The sequence below is a fragment of the Corvus hawaiiensis genome, chromosome 4 (assembly GCF_020740725.1).
Source record: "Corvus hawaiiensis isolate bCorHaw1 chromosome 4, bCorHaw1.pri.cur, whole genome shotgun sequence".
NCBI classification, from domain to species: domain Eukaryota; kingdom Metazoa; phylum Chordata; class Aves; order Passeriformes; family Corvidae; genus Corvus; species Corvus hawaiiensis.
In genome coordinates, this window is record NC_063216.1 from 34084110 (window position 1) to 34104011 (window position 19902).

Here is a 19902-nt window from a genome sequence, read left to right on the forward strand (position 1 = left end):
AGAGGCTGAAAAAAAACAGCTGGAGATCAATTAAATCAGGAAGACATAAAAGGTGTTAGCCAGCATTAAGCCATATAGGTAGTCACAAAAAGATGGTGATCAGACATGTACATGAAAAGGATTAAGAGGCTGAGTCAGGACAGGGAAATTAATTTCCCTTAGCATATGAAAAAACTGCTGATTCCTTCTGTAGCCAAAGCAGCTGCAAAAGATTCAGCTCCTTTTTGTATGCCCCATCACAGCGGGCACACACCTCCACTTCCATTTCCCTTACAGGCACGTGTGTGCTTTTGCAAGCACACAGCATTTCTCAGTAACAGATGCCTTTTTTACCATTTCAACTACTCTGGAAAACGTGTGTACATTTTTTGTACGTCCATTTTCTGCTTTTGTATCCTAATTCTGTCCGGCACATTTCTCTGAGCAGCATGACGTGGGGCATTGTTAGTTTCTCATTCACGTTAGCATTTGGCTTCCTTTATTTCTGCAGGTTGCAGCCAGGAAACTGGAAAATGGGCCACAGGAAACCTGGCCTCCTACATCTGTCCCAGTTTGTAATAGCAGCTCTGGTTTTATTTTTCTAAGTGTCTCAGGTTCGTTTTAACCCTTGAGATGACTGCTGCAATACCATGTGCAAGAATGTGACTGTTTTGCCATTTTTTTTAACCACCATTTCTCAATACTAGAAATGGAGATTTTTACTTAATTAATTTTAAAGGCTATTAATACTTAGAAAATAAACAGTTATATGAGTTTTTTAAAAAACTCTTGTTGAAAATTACCAAAACAATTCCATATATAAATTTCATGCTATATAAAATATCAAAGAGTATATATAGCGAAAAATATGGAATAAGGCAGTGTCTATATACATCCTAAACATAGTTCTAAAGTGAATGTCCATATGAAATACTGAAGAGCTTATAAATCCTCTAGTACTATTTTTCTATTTCACATTTTAGTTTCCATAAAAAATTGAAGTACACTTGTTTTGCATTTAATTACAGAAGCAAGAGTGTCGATCAACAGAAGGAGCTTTCCTAAAATAATTAAAAAATCAGTCAGCCACAACATTTTTCACTGAAAATTCATCTGTGTAACTATGAGTATATCATGAGAGGTTAATGACAATTGCCAAATCTTCCCAAATGTTTGCTCAGAACTATTTGAAAGAAAAGGCTGAGTCAGTCCTAACACTTTATTTCTCAACAGAGATGCTTCAAGGGTGATAAATAGGATGTGGTTGCTGAGGAGTTAGTGATTCTGCCAGAAAGGAGGAAAAACAAATATCAATTTGTTTACTCAGAAAGTTTTCAAATATTCATCGAAGGAGATCTTACTGCTAATTTAATTGGGCTTGAAAAAATAAGCTCTCAACTACGTGTGTAAATATACCTTGTTTCATTTGATGCAGAACTTTCTCTGTTCAAGGTAATAAATCAAACTAGTGGTGCAATCCATACCCAGGACACTTTAGGGAACCAACTGTGTGTGTGATACAGAATGCTGGTAATTTTTCCACATCCAGAAACCAGGACACTTCCTGTCAGAGCATCCTCCAAGTCCTTCCATTGTGTTGAAACTGCAAAAACTTTCTAAATCAGGACTTCCTCCTATTATATTTTAGAGGCGTCTTTCTGGGAAATGCAGATTCAAGTGAAAAAAAAAAAAAAAAAAAAAAAAAAAAGGGAATTCCTGCAGCACCACCCAGTGGAAACATTAGAAAAAGCTACGGGGTGCCCCAGAGCACAAGTTCCGATTTACTGCAAAACTACAGTAATATTGCCACAAAACCAGACTGGTTTAAGGATGTGCCGAAAAAACACAGAGGGTTTTGCTGGCCGACGTACGTAAGAGAGTCATACAAGGTTTGACTACTCTGCTACTCCTGCGTAACAGTCATCTTTTTACTTTAAATTCTAATTGCAAAGATTATTTACAGTAAAAATTTACAAGGTCTCCTTCTCAAGCAAGAATACCCACTGTTATGATGCAGCACATAAAAGAAATAAACAGACTCCTGTGATTAAGAGCAACACAAAAGAGACAGCAGCACAATCTCGCAAAATATTAAGGGATAACATCGAGTTGCACTGCAGAGAAGAAAGCACTCACACATACGTCCAGTAATGCTTCAAGTAGATACGTTTGGTAATACAGTGTTTGCAGTTTTTAATTTTTTTACCTAAGTCAAAGAAAAGCAGAGGCAGATGTCCATGGGAAGAAAGTTCTGCAATCTCCAAACTAATACAACAAAGGACTGGTTGCCTGCCAAGCAGAGGTGTGATGACATTGCCTTTAGAACACAAGTGTTTTCACATTTTCTGTAAGGATGCAGTTCAAGAAAGAGTTTTAATCCCACTGGAGTAAAAGCCCTTAGCAGGAGGGAAAATGGCTAGTTGCTTCCCTGTGAAGGCTTAAAAAATAACCTGCTCAATTATTTCTAAAGCTAGCCATAAATAAAACTACATAAATCTGTAATGGCTCCAACCCTTCACCTTGGGACAGACATAAAATGAGTGCAGACTCCTCACACTGCTTTCTGTCTGCTCATGTGGTGCACATCTGTGGCATGCTGGCAACACGCTATGCTGCAATCTGAGGGACTCCTGCTTTCAAAGCCAGTCCTATATGTTTATTTTCCCCATATGACTTTCTCTTATATTTTTGTTGGCATCAGTAGGACGCAGATCATGATTACCTGACCGTCCTATATAAAACTTCTGATGTTCCCAAAGCTGAAGAGGGCAGAGGTTCCAACCTCCAGGAACAGTGGCTATTCTAAAAGTTTACTTGATATATCAAGTGATGATTACTCCCAGATGTAAATGCTTTATCTGTACTCCCTTCTTCAAATGAAGTATTAAAATTTTCAATTTTGCAACAACACACCAAATGCTTTGTAACTTGTGCAGTGGCTCTAATATGTTAAATGGTATACTATTACTATCTGCTGCCTCAAATGCTGCTTTAATACATTTCATATTCAGATGTTTAAACTAATATTCCCCTTGTCGTTGATTTTTCCTAGACTAAAACTCAGATAAAAAAGCAAGTATCTTTCATAGTGTGAACAGAGAGGAACCTGGCCAAAAGGACAGGAAATAGTCCTTGGAGTTCTGTTAAAGAAAACCAAGGTTGCTGGCAATTTTCTTGAAACCTGAAGCACAGCAAGATCATCACACCTTAGACTGGTAGTCATACTTGCCTTACTATGCATACAAAATTTTCAGAATTTGCTGGATTAGCAAGATGAGCCATTGAACTGTTAACATTCAGGCTTACCTGCATATTGCATGTTGCAAGGGGAATCAGTTATAGCATTATACCAAAAATGGTATAACACAATTCAGCAGATGGTAACCTACAAATATGGAATCATTTTACCTGGACAGTTTGTTCCCAAAACATTGGCTCTATTGCAGTAGTTCTTGTAGCACAATACAGAGTATAAGTTCCTTAGCCATAAAAAATAAGCACCTAGGCACAGCACTAGTCAAGGTCTGTATTTTTATTATCTCATAGTAAAAACATAAATTAAGAATCACTCTTACATGTAAGAATCTCAAAGATCTGGTATTCTTCTTTGTCAGTGCTAATCAAAGTTCTGATATGTGTGTTTATCATGCACTAAGCTAAACCAAAGCCCAATTAAAAGATTTTTATCTTCTGACATTATTCATTTGCCTACTACGCCAACAAGGACCTACACATTTCACCTAGCATTCTTCATTAAACACTGGAATACCCCACAGAATGCATCATGGAATACATGAGATTTCAGCCAGGAGAAGATCTGATTGTCGCTCTCCTGTACTGTGTCCTGTGTGCTTAAACTAATTCCCATAGCTGCTGCAAACGATGAATGAGAGACAAATGAGACACTATTTCAATGATTACAGCAAACTTTGCTGTACACGAAGTGCTCAGATTGCACATGTTTAGAAGTGACATCAATACACCAACTGGTTTGTGAATGTCTCTGCTGCTCAGGATTACGTAACAGCCACTATTTTGACTTGTGTGCTGAATCCTGTAAAAAATGACACATTTAAATAAAATGCAAAGACTCTCTTTCCTCTCCTCAGCTTGGATGAGACTGCACAGTCAGCATTATTGTGCCCTGCTCCCAGGGAATCAAACTGCTCTGTTTTGTAAGGGTTTTTATCACAGAGCTCCAGCACTGAAGGGGCAGCACTGAAGGAGTGCTACAGTCATACTTCCTATACCAGCTCTATTCCACACTCACAGTTTGCTAAACTAACCACACACACCACTTGCTCTGAGTCTGCTCTGAGTCACCAGACTTCACAGAGGTCTATATCCAGAATCTAAACCCACATTCCCATCTCAGCTATGTTAGTGTAGCATGGAAGAAATTCTCTGAAGGTAGTCAACTTTCTCCAGATTTCACTAAATCAGCTGCAAAAGTAATTTGTTCTTATTTTCTAAATGCTTTTTAAAGATTGTTTCTTCACATGAATTACTGTTAATTGCTAGGAAGAGATAATGGTGGTACTTCAGTCTATAAACTTTTTGTTTGTGCCGTATTGTGACTTGATACAGCAAAGGCCATTCAACATTACCGCAATATAAACATTTAAAAACAATAACAGACATTAGCATCCTTCTCAAAAAGCCTAAACTGAAATACATCTGATCAATTTTCATTAAAAAAACAACAACAAAAAAGAAGAAATATACAGAGACATAGTAAAGAGGTGCTGTCACCACATTAAAGGCAAATGGATGTGGAATAGAAATCTGTTTTCCAGATGAACTATCAGCTGTGTTGCAAAATGAGGATGGGAAACTTATAGGAGGACATTTGATTAAAAACATTTAGGTTCTCTAGATGAAGGATATAATCCAAGTCTACTCTTATGTGTACAACTGCAAAAGCATGTTTAACACAAACATCTTTGCTTGTTCACTAATGTTTTCAGAAAAAGACCCATCTTGTAAAATTGTATTAATGGGACTTAATACTTAGGTTAGAGCCTAGAAAGCTTTTACCAATTTTGAATGATTGGTAATAATCATAAAAATTACATATTATTCATTACATAATTAAATAACACTGAAAACTAAAAGACAATGTGTAAGACATAAGTTTTCCCCTCATAGTACTTCAAATGATCTTCAAGTTAGGATCCACAAGATAAGGAAATTGTATACTTTAAAGCTCAAAATCTAAGACAGGATTGTTTGCACAAGAACCAAAATATATTAACATGTAGTAAACTGGTATTTGCAAAGATCATCCAAGTTATATTCTGAATCTTCAAATATTGGGCAGTAAATTGGTAAGCAGAGACACAGACGTGATTGAAATGACTCTCTGAAATGGGTCTGGGGGAAGCCGTGGAAGGGGCAGTATCATTCACACACTCAGTACACCCTGACACCACAAAATTTAGAGTAAAGCTATGGAAGACTAGGAGGACCCTTCACAGAGCAAGCAGGAGCTACTGCAGTGCCTTAGCTACGTTCAACATGCAACTAGTCTCCATGCATTAACAGAAGTGCTGACACACTCGAAAGTAAATACATGCCTAAGTGCTTTAAAAGATCAAAACAAAGTAAGTTTGCGGCTTCCTACAGAGACTCTTCTCCTGAAGATCCTGAGCTGTGCCTAACTGCTCAGATGTAGACAGATCACATGCTATAGTCTTCAAAACCCTTTCTTTACATAGTTGATTGGTATTTATCTTAGAAGTCCATAGGTGTCATGTCCATAACTGTCATCATATAGTTGAACAGTTTTCAACATTTGGCCAATGCACGTGGGGGTCAATGGACCTTTCTCCTGACAGCGAGGCAGAAGCACTGCAGCACTACTACTGTAGGCACAACTGCTCAGAAATAATGATGGATCCACAGATAGGAGAAGGACAAACCCCACTGCTCCAGATAATCACAGCAATGCAGCCCAAAATCAGACATGGTGTTGAGAACTGTAACTCTCCTACAGTAAAAAAAAAAATATCATTTTCAGCTGAGTTGTACCTGCCTAGCACATGGCAAAATTGGCCTCCTATGTTCTTACACTCCAATATAACTTTAAAATATTACTTAAATACTTAGTTGTCCATTATAATGTGAGATCCTGCCCATGAACTGCACCTATCAAACAGATCGACAGCTCCAGCGTACATTTTGGTAGTGCAAAAAACCTACAACAGTATTCATAAAAAATTTAAAATGCAGAATTGACTATACAGGTATTAACTGGCATTGATTTAGCTGGCAAGTAGTGCCTTTATGATATTTTTGTATCAATGTTTATTGGCAGGTGTTTTCTCTTGTTCTTGCTTTTAGAAAAGCAAGTCTCCTTCAAAGAGCTTTTGAATTAAAATCCACTCTTAACAAGAAACCCTTAAGAACCTGAAATCTGATATAATTACTGGCACATAAAATCACAATGCATTAAAGAAAGTTTTAAGGACAAAGATTAATTTCTTTTTGTGAAGTGCACAAATGAGAGGCACTTTGTGCTTCATCTGCTTTGTTTCCATTCATGCAGCCTGGTATTTTGTGGTGCAGTGAGCTGGACTTCCTGTGCCTACACCTTGACATTCTCCTCAAAATCATGACTGAATCCTTAATCATTCATTATTCAACAAAATACTTCAACATGAGAACAGACATATTCGGTCTTTCAAGGGCTCTCAACAGCCTCCAGAATACTCATTGATTCATTTAACAAGCCACAGATGAAGTAAACATGTGTCTAATGATTCAAGGCTATGACATTCCCTACTGTGGAAAACACCAAGGAGAAAGCCACGGTGAATCAATCCAAGGATACACGGCGCAACAGGACTTTCACAGGCCCGTCAGTGACAGCCTGTGGCATGAGCCATTGGGTGTGGTTACCAAGCACAGACTGCAGCTCAAAACCAACAGTGCTCTTTGAAACTGGCCCAGGATAACTGTCCTATAATCAGTGTCACAGCTCCAAAATGGATTCCAGCAGCAGCGTCCAGGCGCACCGTGCACTGGAGCCACCTCCACCAGAAGCAAGCCACAGACTGATAAATCACCTCAATTGCACTAATGAGTGCAGCCTGCTATATCTTTATGGGAAGAACCAGCTAATTTATCAGTTCTTCGCTATCTTAGATTATTTAGCATTGTGACAGAGCACCCCTCAGAGAGATAATGGTAACTACATGAACTTACAAATTTTACAGGACGTCACCAAAACATACTAGTTAAAATCCTTTTTTATAAATACATGTATCACAAGTAACTGTGTTGGTGCTCCCACCCTTATTCCATGCTCCCTTTAGTGGCCAAATGTCTGTTTATTTTGGTACCTATTTCTTTCTTCTGAAGCAACATGTTGGCACGTGATTGCATTCCCAAGGCTAAGCTTTGTATTTTCCGTACAGCTGATGGACCTCCATGTCCGTATTAGGTATAGCTACCTTCCTACATGTAAACATAGGAGCCTCAGAGCAAGCAACAAGCTCCATGCACCTTGGTGAACCTGAAAATTGACTTTCATTCTGTGCTAAGTCTTGCAGAACCAGTTTTTGATCAATATTTGTGTTCACTTGACCAAAAATACCTGCCCCTACAAATAATTCTGTCGTAAGAATACCTCCATCCCAAGAAGGGCATTACAACAAGAAGGCAAAGTTTACATAACTGGACTTTCTGCACAACAAAGAGGAAATACTTCAGTCTTTGGAGTGATATACTTGATTTCTTTCCATGACTTAAGTTTAATGAAATAACATTAAGTAACAGGAGCAAAGAACCACTGTGAATCAGTAAACACTGAAAATGGCTAATGACTAAAACAAAATACACTTTTGTTTCTACATAAAAGTGTCCATGTGTGTGGTGTTATAAACAGTTACGAGGAAGGCTGTAGCTGAGTTTCTCCCCTGAGACTGAGTTGCTTATTTCAGCTGTTGCATCTAGGTGGAGTCGGTGATATCAGAAAGGATGTAAGCCTGTGGGTTTTTTCTTTTTAGGAACAACTTGCACAGCTGATTTGGAAAAATCAAGATGTAAGCAATGATGATAACTCTTGGAAGACAATATATATTCCTAACACATTTTTGGACAGGTGAAGAAAAAATCATATTTACAATAAAAGCACCTTTAATAGTTTTTTATTTTTTGAGTGGAAACTAACATGCATTATATGATATTTGGATTTTTATTTATTCCAGACAGAACCAGTCTATCTTTAACACATCTATGGATTACTTCTCATTCAGTCTTTCAAATTTACAGAACACACAACACAAAATACACTACTACTACATCTGTCTTCCTGAGGACATCAGGATGTTTTACACTTACGTCGAACGAACACAACATACAAATTCATAGAGTGTGGATAGACTACATATATATATACACATATATATGTGTATATATATATATATATATACACGTATGAATGTATGTGCTTCATCTACTCTGATCAGTAGACAGCACACTGAAATTCCAGCAATATTTAATGCAGTAAGTGAACAATTTAATGTCTGTATTTCAAAGAGAGACAGTAAGAGCCAGGAAACACTCTTCAGCAGGTTTTGGTGTTGCACACCACACTAACAGCTCCATAACATAATCAACAGGTTTTTGAACACTATGTCCAGAAATGCACTTCTTTCTTTAAAACTTAAGAATTTTACAAAAGAAGTAAACGTCCAAAACTGAAAAAGAATCTCTGGCTTCCTGATGACTGCATTTGACTGAGACAGAGATTAGGCATTGTCTGGTTTGTACACTATTCTAAAAATTCTTCACTACCCGGCTAGAAAATCAAGAGGCATCTGTGTCTGGAGATTGTGTCTGTAATCCACTAATAGAAGTCCTCATCACTTGTTAATGAAGAATTTTTCTGTGTCACTTGGACATAGGAAGTGCAGGAAACACTGCAGATCCTCAGAGGTAAACACGTGGTATACTGCAAGCACTATTTTTTTGCATAATGTTTGCCAGTTTAATGCTATCACATAGTAATTCAAGTAGGTAGCTAAGTGTTATTTCCTATTGCATACCATTTTATTCACATTTATTGACATTTCCTTTAGCTAAAATTCACTTGCAAGCAAGAATCCATTTTCTTTGCTTACTCCAGACTTTTTTTTTTGCAAAAAGTTGTTAACTTCTAATTTAAAGATTGGTGGGGCATGGCAAAAATCTTTCAGTTCTGAAAATAGATTTCTTTCATGACCACTATGAAAGAAAATCATCATGAAATAATTACACAAACCACTAAATCAAAACTGGTATGTACAAAATCACTTGAAATCTAGATATGAAAAGCATCAATACAGGAAGGCTATGCGCATGAATATATTTTTCAAATATGGCCATCATCTCAGTATCTTGGCACAAAAGTCCTCTAACTTTGCAAATACATGCAATTGTCAGACATGCACAGAACATGTTTATCATAACACAGACTTCTGCTACCCCATTTCTATGCTTCACCCTATGGAAATATTTATGCATAAATTAATCTGAAATAATTGAAAAGTCTTTATGAGCAAAATACGAGATGAATCACGACTTTCTGCTTGAAATGAAATGCAGCGATTGACTTTTGGAGTCCTCATGACCTAAAAGATGCTACATTATGTAAATTGTCATAGCACTACACTCCTAAGTAAATAAAGATGTAACTTGTCTCCCTTTCAACTGCAACGTTAGGAAGGCTGACAGGGCTTCACAAAACCCTCCTGTGTTAGGGAACGGAAACTCCTAATGAGATTAGTTGGTGTGTGTGCAGACATTACTTAGCCATGACTAAATGGGCTCTCTTCCTGCAGCCAGTGGAAAATTCAGGGAACTTTTTCCCCCTGCAGCATCAGAGTCCCTCTAACCTTCAGCAAAGCCAGATCCAACAACAACTCTCCACTTTCTCTCCCTTTCTCTTTCTTTTTTTTTTTTTTTCCCCTTCCCTTACAAACATTTTTTGTGTTTTTCTTTTTTTCAGTTGGTCGTGGAAACTATCCACGTCGGCCAAGGGGTCTGGGGGCAGGGGTGGCTAAGAAAAGCGGGTGGGGGGAGGTCCGGGGAGAAGGCTGAAGACTACAAAGGAAACTGTAAAAAGGAGCAAATACATAAACCTGAGAGGGAGAAAACCACAGAGTTTCTTTGTGAGCTGCAGTGACTCATTTTCAAGATGTTGTCTGCTGCCAGTTTCAAACCGGAAGCGCATGGCAATTAGTCTTGCTGTTTCCAGACAAGCCAGAAACTCTCCCGACACTTTTTTTTTTTTTTTTTCTCTTTTCCTTTTTAAAGCCTCTTCTGCAGTTTCTGCAGGAGCTTTCCCTTCCCTCCCCCCGCGCCCTCCCCGGCCCCGCTCGGCCTCGCAGCGCCGCCGGGGACCCCGCGGCGCCCCCGCCGCCCTGACAGGCACCGGGCGGCCCCCGCCGCCCCGAGCGCCGTGCCCGGGATGCCGCTGGGAAGGGGCAGCCCCACGGCACTGCCAGCCGGCACCGGCGGGGAGGGGGGGCACGATACGCTCCGGCACCGCCGAGGGGCTGCGGCGCGGCGCGGGGTCCCCGGGTTCCCCGCGACCCCCGGCCCCTCCTTCCCGGCCGTGCCCCTCCTCACGCCCCGGCTCCTTCTCCCGCGTCCCCCCCGCCCACACACACACACACGGTCCGTCCCGTCACCTGCACCCGCAGCTCCCGGGGGACAGCAGGGCCCCCGGGGAAACCCTTCACCGGGGCGGGGGGCCCCTGCGGCGGCAGGAGCCTCCTCCGGCATCCCGCCCCCCCGACCACCGCCCCCTGCCTCGTTACCGCCGCGCTGGCCGGGCCCGACCCCGGGGCAGGACCCCTGGGCTCCCCGGCCCCGTGCGGGGCTGCGAGCCCCCTCCCCGCGGTGCCCGGCAGCCTCACCTCCCTCCCGCGGGCTGCCTCGCGCTGTCCCCGCTGCCGCCCCACCAGCGACCGGAGCGCGGCCCCGCAGCAGCCGCCGGCCTCCCCTTCCCCTGCCCGCAGCCCCCCGAAACTTTGCGGGAGCCGGGGCGGGCGCAGAAGCACTTGTACCTACCCAGCGGCTGAGGGACTTCTCCGCTCTCTCCGGGTAGTCTAGAGGGAGCTGAGTAAAATTCCCTGGTTCTCCATGCTGACAGTCTTCTGCAGGCGCTCTGTTGCTCTAGTAATGAGATCCTGATTTTGTTTTCCCTTTTTTCTTTTTTTTTTTCCCCTTGGGCCGGTGTGTGTGTGTGTGTGAGCGCCTGCCCGTGTGAGGGAGCGAGCAGGAAGCCGGGGCAGTCAGACAGCGGCCCGGCTCACTTCCTCTCCCGCACTATTCCCCGGGCGGTTTGCAGTCTGTGTAAACAGCCTTTTCCTCCCCGCGCCCCTCGCTCTGGCCGCCGATGTGCAGCATGGCTGTAACACAAGACACACGCATAGTAAAGCGGGCAGCGGGGACTCCGCCGGCTCGCAGGGAGCTCCCCGACTCCCCCGACCGCCACCCCTTCCTGTGCTACACCCCTGGGGAGGAGCTTCCCGCCGGCTGCCCCAGCTGCTTGGGCCAAAATATCCCCGCGTTTCCCCGTGAGACACAGGAGAGATGCTTATGAACCCCTTACGAGCGGTGCTTCGCCATCCCGGAGGATGGTGACGGCCTTTGGCCCCTGGAGAGACGGCCGCCTTTGTCCCACCATGCTGGGACTGAGGTCACTGTGGAAGGGAGCCTTGGGCACCTCTGGCTGGGCTCATTGGGGGCTGAGGGGCTGGTGGGGTGCAGTAGCTCACTGGACACTCGCTGGCCATCTTCCCGAGCTGAACCTCACATGGATAGCAAAGTACAAGAGCAATGCAACACGGTGCAACAACTTAAATCAAGGGAAATAACATGTTAAAAATCAAGGAGCACTCAAATCGTAGAATCATGAAATGGTTGGATTTGGTTTGGAAGGGACCTTTAAAGGTCATCCTGTCCACCTCCTTTGCAATGAGCAGGGACATCATCGACTTGACCAGGTTGCTCGGAGCTACTGCTCTAACCTGACCTTGAATGTTTTCAGGGATGGAGCACCTCTACCTCCCTGGGCAAACCTGTGCCAGTGCCTTACCTCTGTCATTATAAAAAATGTCTTCCTTATATCCAGTCTGAATCTATCCTCTTTTAGTTTAAAATTATTACCCCTTTTCCTATTGCAAATCATCAAATACAAGCTGGATCTTGCAGCTCTACATCCTATCTCAAGAGTCAGACCAGTGGTAGTTTGTTGATTGAGATTCAGGTTTTGACCTTCAAGCTGTAGACCTCAGATCTAAGCTGTTGGTTTGGATTTATTAAAAGGGACACATTTTCAGTATTTGGAGTTTACATCAATTTTGTCTTTTCTTGTGTCTCATATATCAGCATTTCTAACTTTATTTGGAAATTTTCAGAGTGTGTGACATTATCTTCTGTCTGCCTAGAACATCAGTGACATTCAAGGCATAATACTTCAAAGTCAATACTGCTATTTCTTTTAATAGTAATGAGATTTATCATTCCAGCACTGAAACTGCAGTTCAGAATGTTTTTGATGAGCACTGACATAGAAGCTGTGATTACTTTTTATCACTCTATTGGTTTGTTGCTTGCAATGTCATTGGGAACAAAAGTATGTTTTGATGGAGTTAAAGAGATTGTCTGAATTGGCCACTAAGCATCAGTCAATAGCATCTGAACAGAGGTACAGGATCAAAATCAGTCTTTTGTGGAAGTCCATCAAATTTCTTCCTTCTCGTCTTCTAACAAGCCATAGAGGAGTAACAATAACTTGGTACCAACACCAAATAATGTAACTTCGTTATTTTTCTTAAATCATTCCCTTTTAGAAGTCATTCTGAATTTCAGAATACAGATGAGGTCTGATAAATCCTCATTTTGTGTTTCCCAAATAAAGAAGCATTAAAATTTTTTATTTCAGATATTATATTTCCTAGATTAAATGTACAATCCTTTCTGTAAGCACTAGTTGAAGTCATTAGGATGCAGGAATCAATCTTTGTTTGGGAACTACAACTGAAGACCCAGTTTTGCAAAGCAGGGCAGTCAGAGAAGTTTTTATGGTGTCAAAATGAAACATTGGACTGACAGCTGGGGGTGCCAGTATTCATCTTCTACGTTTACCTTTCATTGGCTTTCTGACCAAGAGGTGAAGTAGAGATATAGGAGAGTTGCCTTACCAGCTATTGGTGTGGAGATCTGAGAGAACAAACTCTCAAAAGCAATACAAGTTCTTTTCTTTTACAAATAACACTACATCTCTAAAAAATGTTTAAAACTTTAAAAAGTTTTTCTCCGATTTCCTATGCTGCACCAGTTTACAGTACTTTTTAATTTTTTTTTTTTTTTTTTTTTAACAGCAGTCCTTTTCTTGTCTAGTCAGGTAGAAACCTAAATAAGGCTGCCATGCTGGAGGTCAGATGACCACTGGATGAGGTCTCTTCATAATTACCCTACAAAAGCTGGAGTAAAAAGTGCAGAACTCTTTAACAGAATTAAGAGACCAGGATGTGTTGGAAACACAAGCAATTCAGAGAGCTCTGAAGGAAGTGGAAGAAAATGGGAGTTTTTGGCCAGGGCCACTGATCCTAGCACTATGGATATCATAGGAAAAGTATTTTTGGAAACTACATCTGTGTCTTGATAAAAGCACTGTGCTTTACAGAATGATTGCTGAAACTCGCCTCTGCAATATCTGCCTGGCTCGATTAATGTACACTTAGGGTTATCCTTAAGGATTATCTGATGCAAAAATACAAGATAATGAATGAGGAAAACTGTGTGTTTGTATTGTGTAGGAGCTTTTTTCTTCTGTTTTTCAGAAAACCTGTTGGTTGACATAGTTATAAAAATTGCCAGTTATATTTTTAGCAGTCCTTAGTCAGCTTCTGTGTCTCATTTCACATCCATTCATTGGCACATGATATCATTACAACTATTAATTGTAAAGCTTTAGTTCTGTCCTCAAGCTATGAAGATCTGAGGGTTTAGCTTTGAAAATTGTTTTTCCTTGCTCAGAGTTGGTCCAGACAACAGCTGTTCTACTTTTAAACGACTAAGTTTAACTGAGACAGCTCCCCTTCAACCAGAAAGGCAGGTTACTGCTGCTGAAAGTCCTAATCTGATGGGTTCAGGCAATCCTTGAACAAACATATGCACCCAGGATGTCTCTGTTTACCTAGAGACAGGGCAATTTGTAGAAGAGCCTGTATTTATAAGCCTCTCCTGCTGAAAAAATTGCCCCAAAGCATTCCTAAGAATAGTGACTATAATTCTGCCTCATTTTATTAGATTACATCAATTAAGAAACCAGGCTTTGTCTGTCTTTTCAGATTGTTTCTCCTGCATTTTTAAACTGTTCATAAATCAAATGTGCTGCTGTAATTAAACAATCTAAGAGAAGGAAACAAAAAAGTAAAGGTAGATTTGCTGTCCTCCAGATCTCTGTTTAAAGCTCTTCAGGCTGAGACTCATAAATGGGTTGGTCTAGGTTTTAGTGTAATTTCACTCTGAGACTTGAGTCCCTCTTTAATTAAATTATTAAAATAAATTATATAATTGTAATGTCACTTTGCAGTATACAATTTTCCTTAAGTGTACATACATGCTTATAATTGTGTGTAATTATCAAGAACAAAGTTGAAAGCATTGGAAAAAGTTGTTGTTTCATTTAATATTTTAATTCCTAATATATTTAATGAATGTATACATTGTTTCATCTTCTCTAATAGTTTTTTTACTTCTTTCTGGATTACAGGCTCTGCAGTGAAGAGGCTTCAGATTTGTGTCTGCCCTTATGACAATGAACACAATAGTTCTGTAGGAGAATCACTCTTAACCATCATTCTCTCTTATTTTCTAGCAATTCTAACTTGAATAACCACCTGATGAGTTACAGGAGGATTTCCAGGGAATTTCGGAAACTGGGTAAATAGAAACTAATTACCTCAGCTGAAATAACAGTCTAATTCATGTAAGATTCGTGGTTGCCCTTCACAACATACTATTTGAATGTCTTGCGAATGTTGCATCAATACTGATGAATGTTCTCTAGGAGGTTTGGCTTTTCTCTTTCACACTCTCCTGTAGCTGAACGAGCACAGGCTTTAGAGCCAACAACTTCATTATTGCAAAAAGCCCTGGGGGATCCATACTGCTCACAAAGTAGTCAGGTCCTCAGTTTTATCTCATCTCACAGGCAGCTTCATTGGCAAGAAAAGTTCTGTGTGCAATACTGTAGCTCCAGCATGTAACACTGACTCTGAAGCCATGGAAACCCAAGGGACCAGGTTGCACAGTGTTTCCCACAAGCGTTTCTTCCTGGGCTTGTTGCTGAGCTATCTAGAGTAAAATAGTGAACTTAGAAGAGGTGATGGCAGACATCAACAGAACTGTGTTTGTTCTTAAAAAACCTCTTGTTCAAATTGGTTCAGATTAATGGGAAAAATATTGCATGTTACCATCAAAAGCTTCAAAACCTCATGTCACATTTTGTGAAACAAAGGAGTCCTGCAAGTTTTAACCTAAAATATTTCCTGTCAGAGGCAGGAGAAGGGCTAAGTGCTTCTTCACACCATGAAACAAGTATACTGTACAGATGGTAGGACTTTGGCAAGGAAGTGGGAGCCTCTTCTATCTTCCCAGGGACTTCTTTCTCCCTTAGGGAGCATGTTCTAGTCCCTCATGACTGTCTGTGAATGAGATTTGTTGTTGGGTTGCAGTTAGAGATCTGCCTTCAGTCTTAAGAGAATAACGTTTTAGAGACCCCAAAGTTTTCTTCTTCTTCCCTATCCACCCCTGGAAGGCTGTGGTGCTTGATCAGGAAGGAGTGTTTGAGGGAAATGAATGCTTTTACACTCCTCTTCCTCTGGCACATTTCGCTTTCCTGAATGTTTTGCTTTCCCTGTGTGCTGTGGAAGAAAACACATGACCCAACATGTTTCAAGTAAAAGTATCATTGCGTGTACAATTTCATTAGGTTTGCCTTCTTAGTGAAAGATTTATAAGGAATTACATCCTGTGTGCACCGGAATTGCCTATGATATTTTTTGTCATTAAAGGAATGTGGTGTCACTGTGTATTGAAGGAGCCTAGAGCACCTAAATGAGCAACCCATGAAAACAGGGAAAGAGGATTCCATGAATCCCGACTAACCATAAAGTCTAATCTAACTGCAAAGATTAACTATTTCAGAGGTCACCAGGCTTCTCTTAAATCTTTCAATCTGTTCTACGGCAATTTCTCTTCCGGGCTAATTAATTAGAGGTCTGAGCTAGAACTTCAGTTGCATTTTATTGGTCTCTTTTTTCTTCCCCCCCCCCCCCCCCCCATTTCCCATCTGTCTATTTTATCCTAACCTAATCTCTGAATATAACTGATCCAAGGTAATTCTACTGCCAAATATCACCATAGCATCTGAACATAATTAAACTGCTTTTACTGTTCTCAAATGCTTTTGGCCAAAAGGAGCACAACTCACTGCCACTTCTGTTCAGCCCACACTAATTCTAAGATTTTTAAATGATGAATGAAATTGAACAGATTTTACCTGTTTTACCATGTGACCTTATAGTTTTTATGTTTCCCAGTGTGACACACACTTTGGGACACAGTTCTACTTAAAAATTTTCAGATAGGTGAAAATGACAACTTTTTTTTTTCTCTTCTAATTACTGTGTATTTTATTATAATGTTCCAATTAATGTATTTTTGTATTTTATAGCTACAAAGTTAATTATGCATGTTCTTGGTGATGTGCATTTTCTAATAAAATAACTGATGTTTTCTTAAAGCCCTTCCTGTTCTCATACTCCATAGCCATAATTATAAACCTCATATAAAAGACACTTTGGAAAAGCAAAGTCTTCAAAATATGCTTTGTTTTGAGAAGTCAAAACTAACCCCTCAACCAGTCATTGGTGCAGACCATAAAGTACACAGATTATGTGTTTCTTACGGGAAATGACTGCTATTAGCATAATTGTAGCTCCATTCTGCTTGTTAGAAAATCCTTTTTTCCAAGTCACGTTACACAAAAAGAGTTTAAAAATTAGTGTGTCTTAATACCTTTACCTTGCGTGTGCATGTGCACTCCCTTTTCTTGAATGGTAATGGAGAAAGATTTTGGAAAATAATTCAAGGCATGTAAGTTAGAACCCTGATATGAATGATCTGGAGGTGCCTGCTTCTCCCTGATGACTATGCAGGGATCCTGGGAAGCTTCTCCAGATAACTCAGCCACCCTAACTACATGCTTAGGGTTAGAAGACATAGGTATATCTTTGCTTCATATTCTGTCTTCTGTATGGCTGAAATGTGGAATCACTTTTCATCTGTTTATGAGGAGATTTTATTTGCTATACATTTTACCTACAAGTGCGAAAGGTTTTCAGTGTAGACATACATCTAAGTATTTAAAAGTGACAGCATTTTGATCCTCCTAAAAACTCCAGTAATGTAGGCTTGCAATGCAAACTTGATCTTGTTCCTCAAAAAATTTCCCTGTTTATAAATCTTTCATATATTCGCTTGCTCTATAATTGATCATGACTGCTGTCCTACCTGTACCTTTAATGTACACACTGAAAAGCCGATGCCCATTAGCCCAGCTGATACCCTTTCATCACTTTGCTTGTGGTAGTTGCAGTTCTAAGAGAATTGATGACAGACAGCCAAATCTACAGTTGTATGAATATTGCCTTGGCTGTTGTTGTCTGCGCCTGACTGGGTGCTATCAAAAGATGCCACATTTATATAGAAAGCTCTTTTGATGCAAACCACAGGCCCCTTCATAGCCAGACTTAGCAAAAGGCCGTAAACACAAGCCAAAGTCCATACTTACTGAACAAATTCTTGGGAGCTAACCGTGTGCTCTTATGTTTTGCTGAACACAAAATGTATTCAAGCAACTACATGTTGAGGAATGCATTTAATGCAGGTAGCTCGGGGTGCAGCTGCACTTCAAGCTGCGGGTTGAGCTCTGGGTGGCTGGAGCCCCAGGCAAGGGGCTGTGAAGTGCGTAACAAAGGGTCCAGGGACATGTGGCGCCAGCCAGGGGATCAGACACTCAGAGACACAGCAGGAGCCGACAACCCTCAGACTTCCCCGTGCTTAGGCTGTGAGGGGATAAAAGCAAAGCGGCTCCTTTTTTTGGGGTCCCTCCTCAGAGATGCCAGCTCCAGTTGGTGTTTTGTTAATTAGTTATTGCATCAAGATTAAATTATTTTAAGGATCATCTGAGACTCTGCTAAAGGAAACCTGGGGTCAAGCTGGTGTGAATGTAGCTGGGAAGGGGCTCCAGTCTCAGCTCAGGTGGTACGAGTGTGACTGCCAGGGTGGCTCCTGGATGGTCAGACAGGGATGTTTCCTTTACATACAAGCCTACGGGAACAGCTAACACGGATGTGTCCCACCACTGGCACCATCCCACCATGGCTGCTCCACGTGATAGGTCAGGTCTTTGGCTAAACTCTCTCATACGTATTTCAGCTGCCTGCAACACCAGGTTTAAGCATGTTCTTAACCTTTGCTAAAGCAAGGTCTTCAATCCTTCTGTAAAAGGTGTTGAGGTTATGTTAAGTTTTCTTTTTGGTGGATTCTAACCAGAGGTCTGTTGTGGAAGTGGTCTTCAGGGGGACTTTGGTTAAATACCAAGTTTCTTCAAAGTTCTACATAGATTGTAGTATCAACTTGTTAGTCTGACACTTGCTCATTCTGTTAAAAGGAGGATGCTATCCCAAATAGATTATTGTATACATTACTCTTATAAAGCTTTCACAATTCATGTTAAAAATTGCTTTGAGATATTATTGCAAGAGAAATTGTAAAAATACGTACACATCGAAATGTGTAGTAAACTATACTGTAATGTAACTGTCCTTAAACATTTAAAAAGAAAAAGGAAACGTTATAAAGTGTTGGTAAATTTTTTGGATGCTGTTTATGTTTGAACTTTTCTCTGTTTTCCTGTAGAAACTTCCGTATCCTCTTCCTGTGTCCCTACAAAGTTTTGTACAATGCAGAACAAGAAATGCTACAGGGATTGTGCTCCACCTTTCTCCTTCCTGCTGGGATATCCTTTCTGTAGAGAAATGTAAAGTATGTAATATTAAAGTAAAAATGTTATATTATTCTTTATCTCAGTAATTTTCTGTAATCTACAACATATCAATCTGAGTGGCAGAAGTGCACCACTATTTTTACGTTTTTATGACATATAAGTTTGTCAGCCAAAGGGAGCTAAAATCTATTAGAAAGTTTCTTGTTTTCCAGAGTCTTATCAAGGGTTCATGTCTAAGCCAAACAAGACAAGGGTGGGTTGGGTTTTTCTCTTCATTGTTTCAACTGAATTAACAGGAAGGCGGGAGTGCTTTACCTGTCTGACACTGGAGCAATATTCATTAGCTTCCACTTTTCACTTGTCTGTCTGTCCAGACTCTGTCTGCATCCTTGTGGGAATTGTAGGGGAATTTCCTAACTCCCTGTAATAAATAAGGAAATTAGTAAAGGCTTTTGATCCGAGTTCCAGTTTTAATTCATTCTTAAAGTTAATACTTACAATAAAATAAAGGAACAGGACTTTAGAAGCATAGGCAATGCTAATGGACCATGTTCCTGAGCAATCAGTGTAGGCTTTAACCATTGTACTCTTCCTCTGTATGTTGGAAGCCTGTTTTATAACCCCACACACATATAAATGCAGATGTATATATTTATGTTTCTCATTTGGATCATTTAGCAGTTATTCCCTAGCAAGAGCAATAAGGCATGATGCTGGTTACGATGGAGGAGAATTATTCCATCGTCTGGTAGACAGGGAAGATCAGAAAACAAACATTTTAACTGAAGTTCATGTACGCAGAATAATAAATAATCCATAGGGCTACCAAGCTAAAAACAATGTAAAAA

The 19902-nt window shown here is 40.5% G+C and overlaps 1 protein-coding gene across 1 annotated transcript in view; it reads right to left on the reverse strand.

Moving 5' to 3' along the window:
* The window catches only part of ELK3 (ETS transcription factor ELK3), a 35841-nt gene extending 24383 nt beyond the window's left edge, over positions 1–11458 (reverse strand). Inside the window, exon 1 of the mRNA XM_048302117.1 lies at positions 11038–11458. The gene's annotated coding sequence lies outside the window, so the exon portion shown is untranslated. The remainder of the gene's footprint in view (positions 1–11037) is intronic.
* Positions 11459–19902: the final 8444 nt, after the last annotated feature.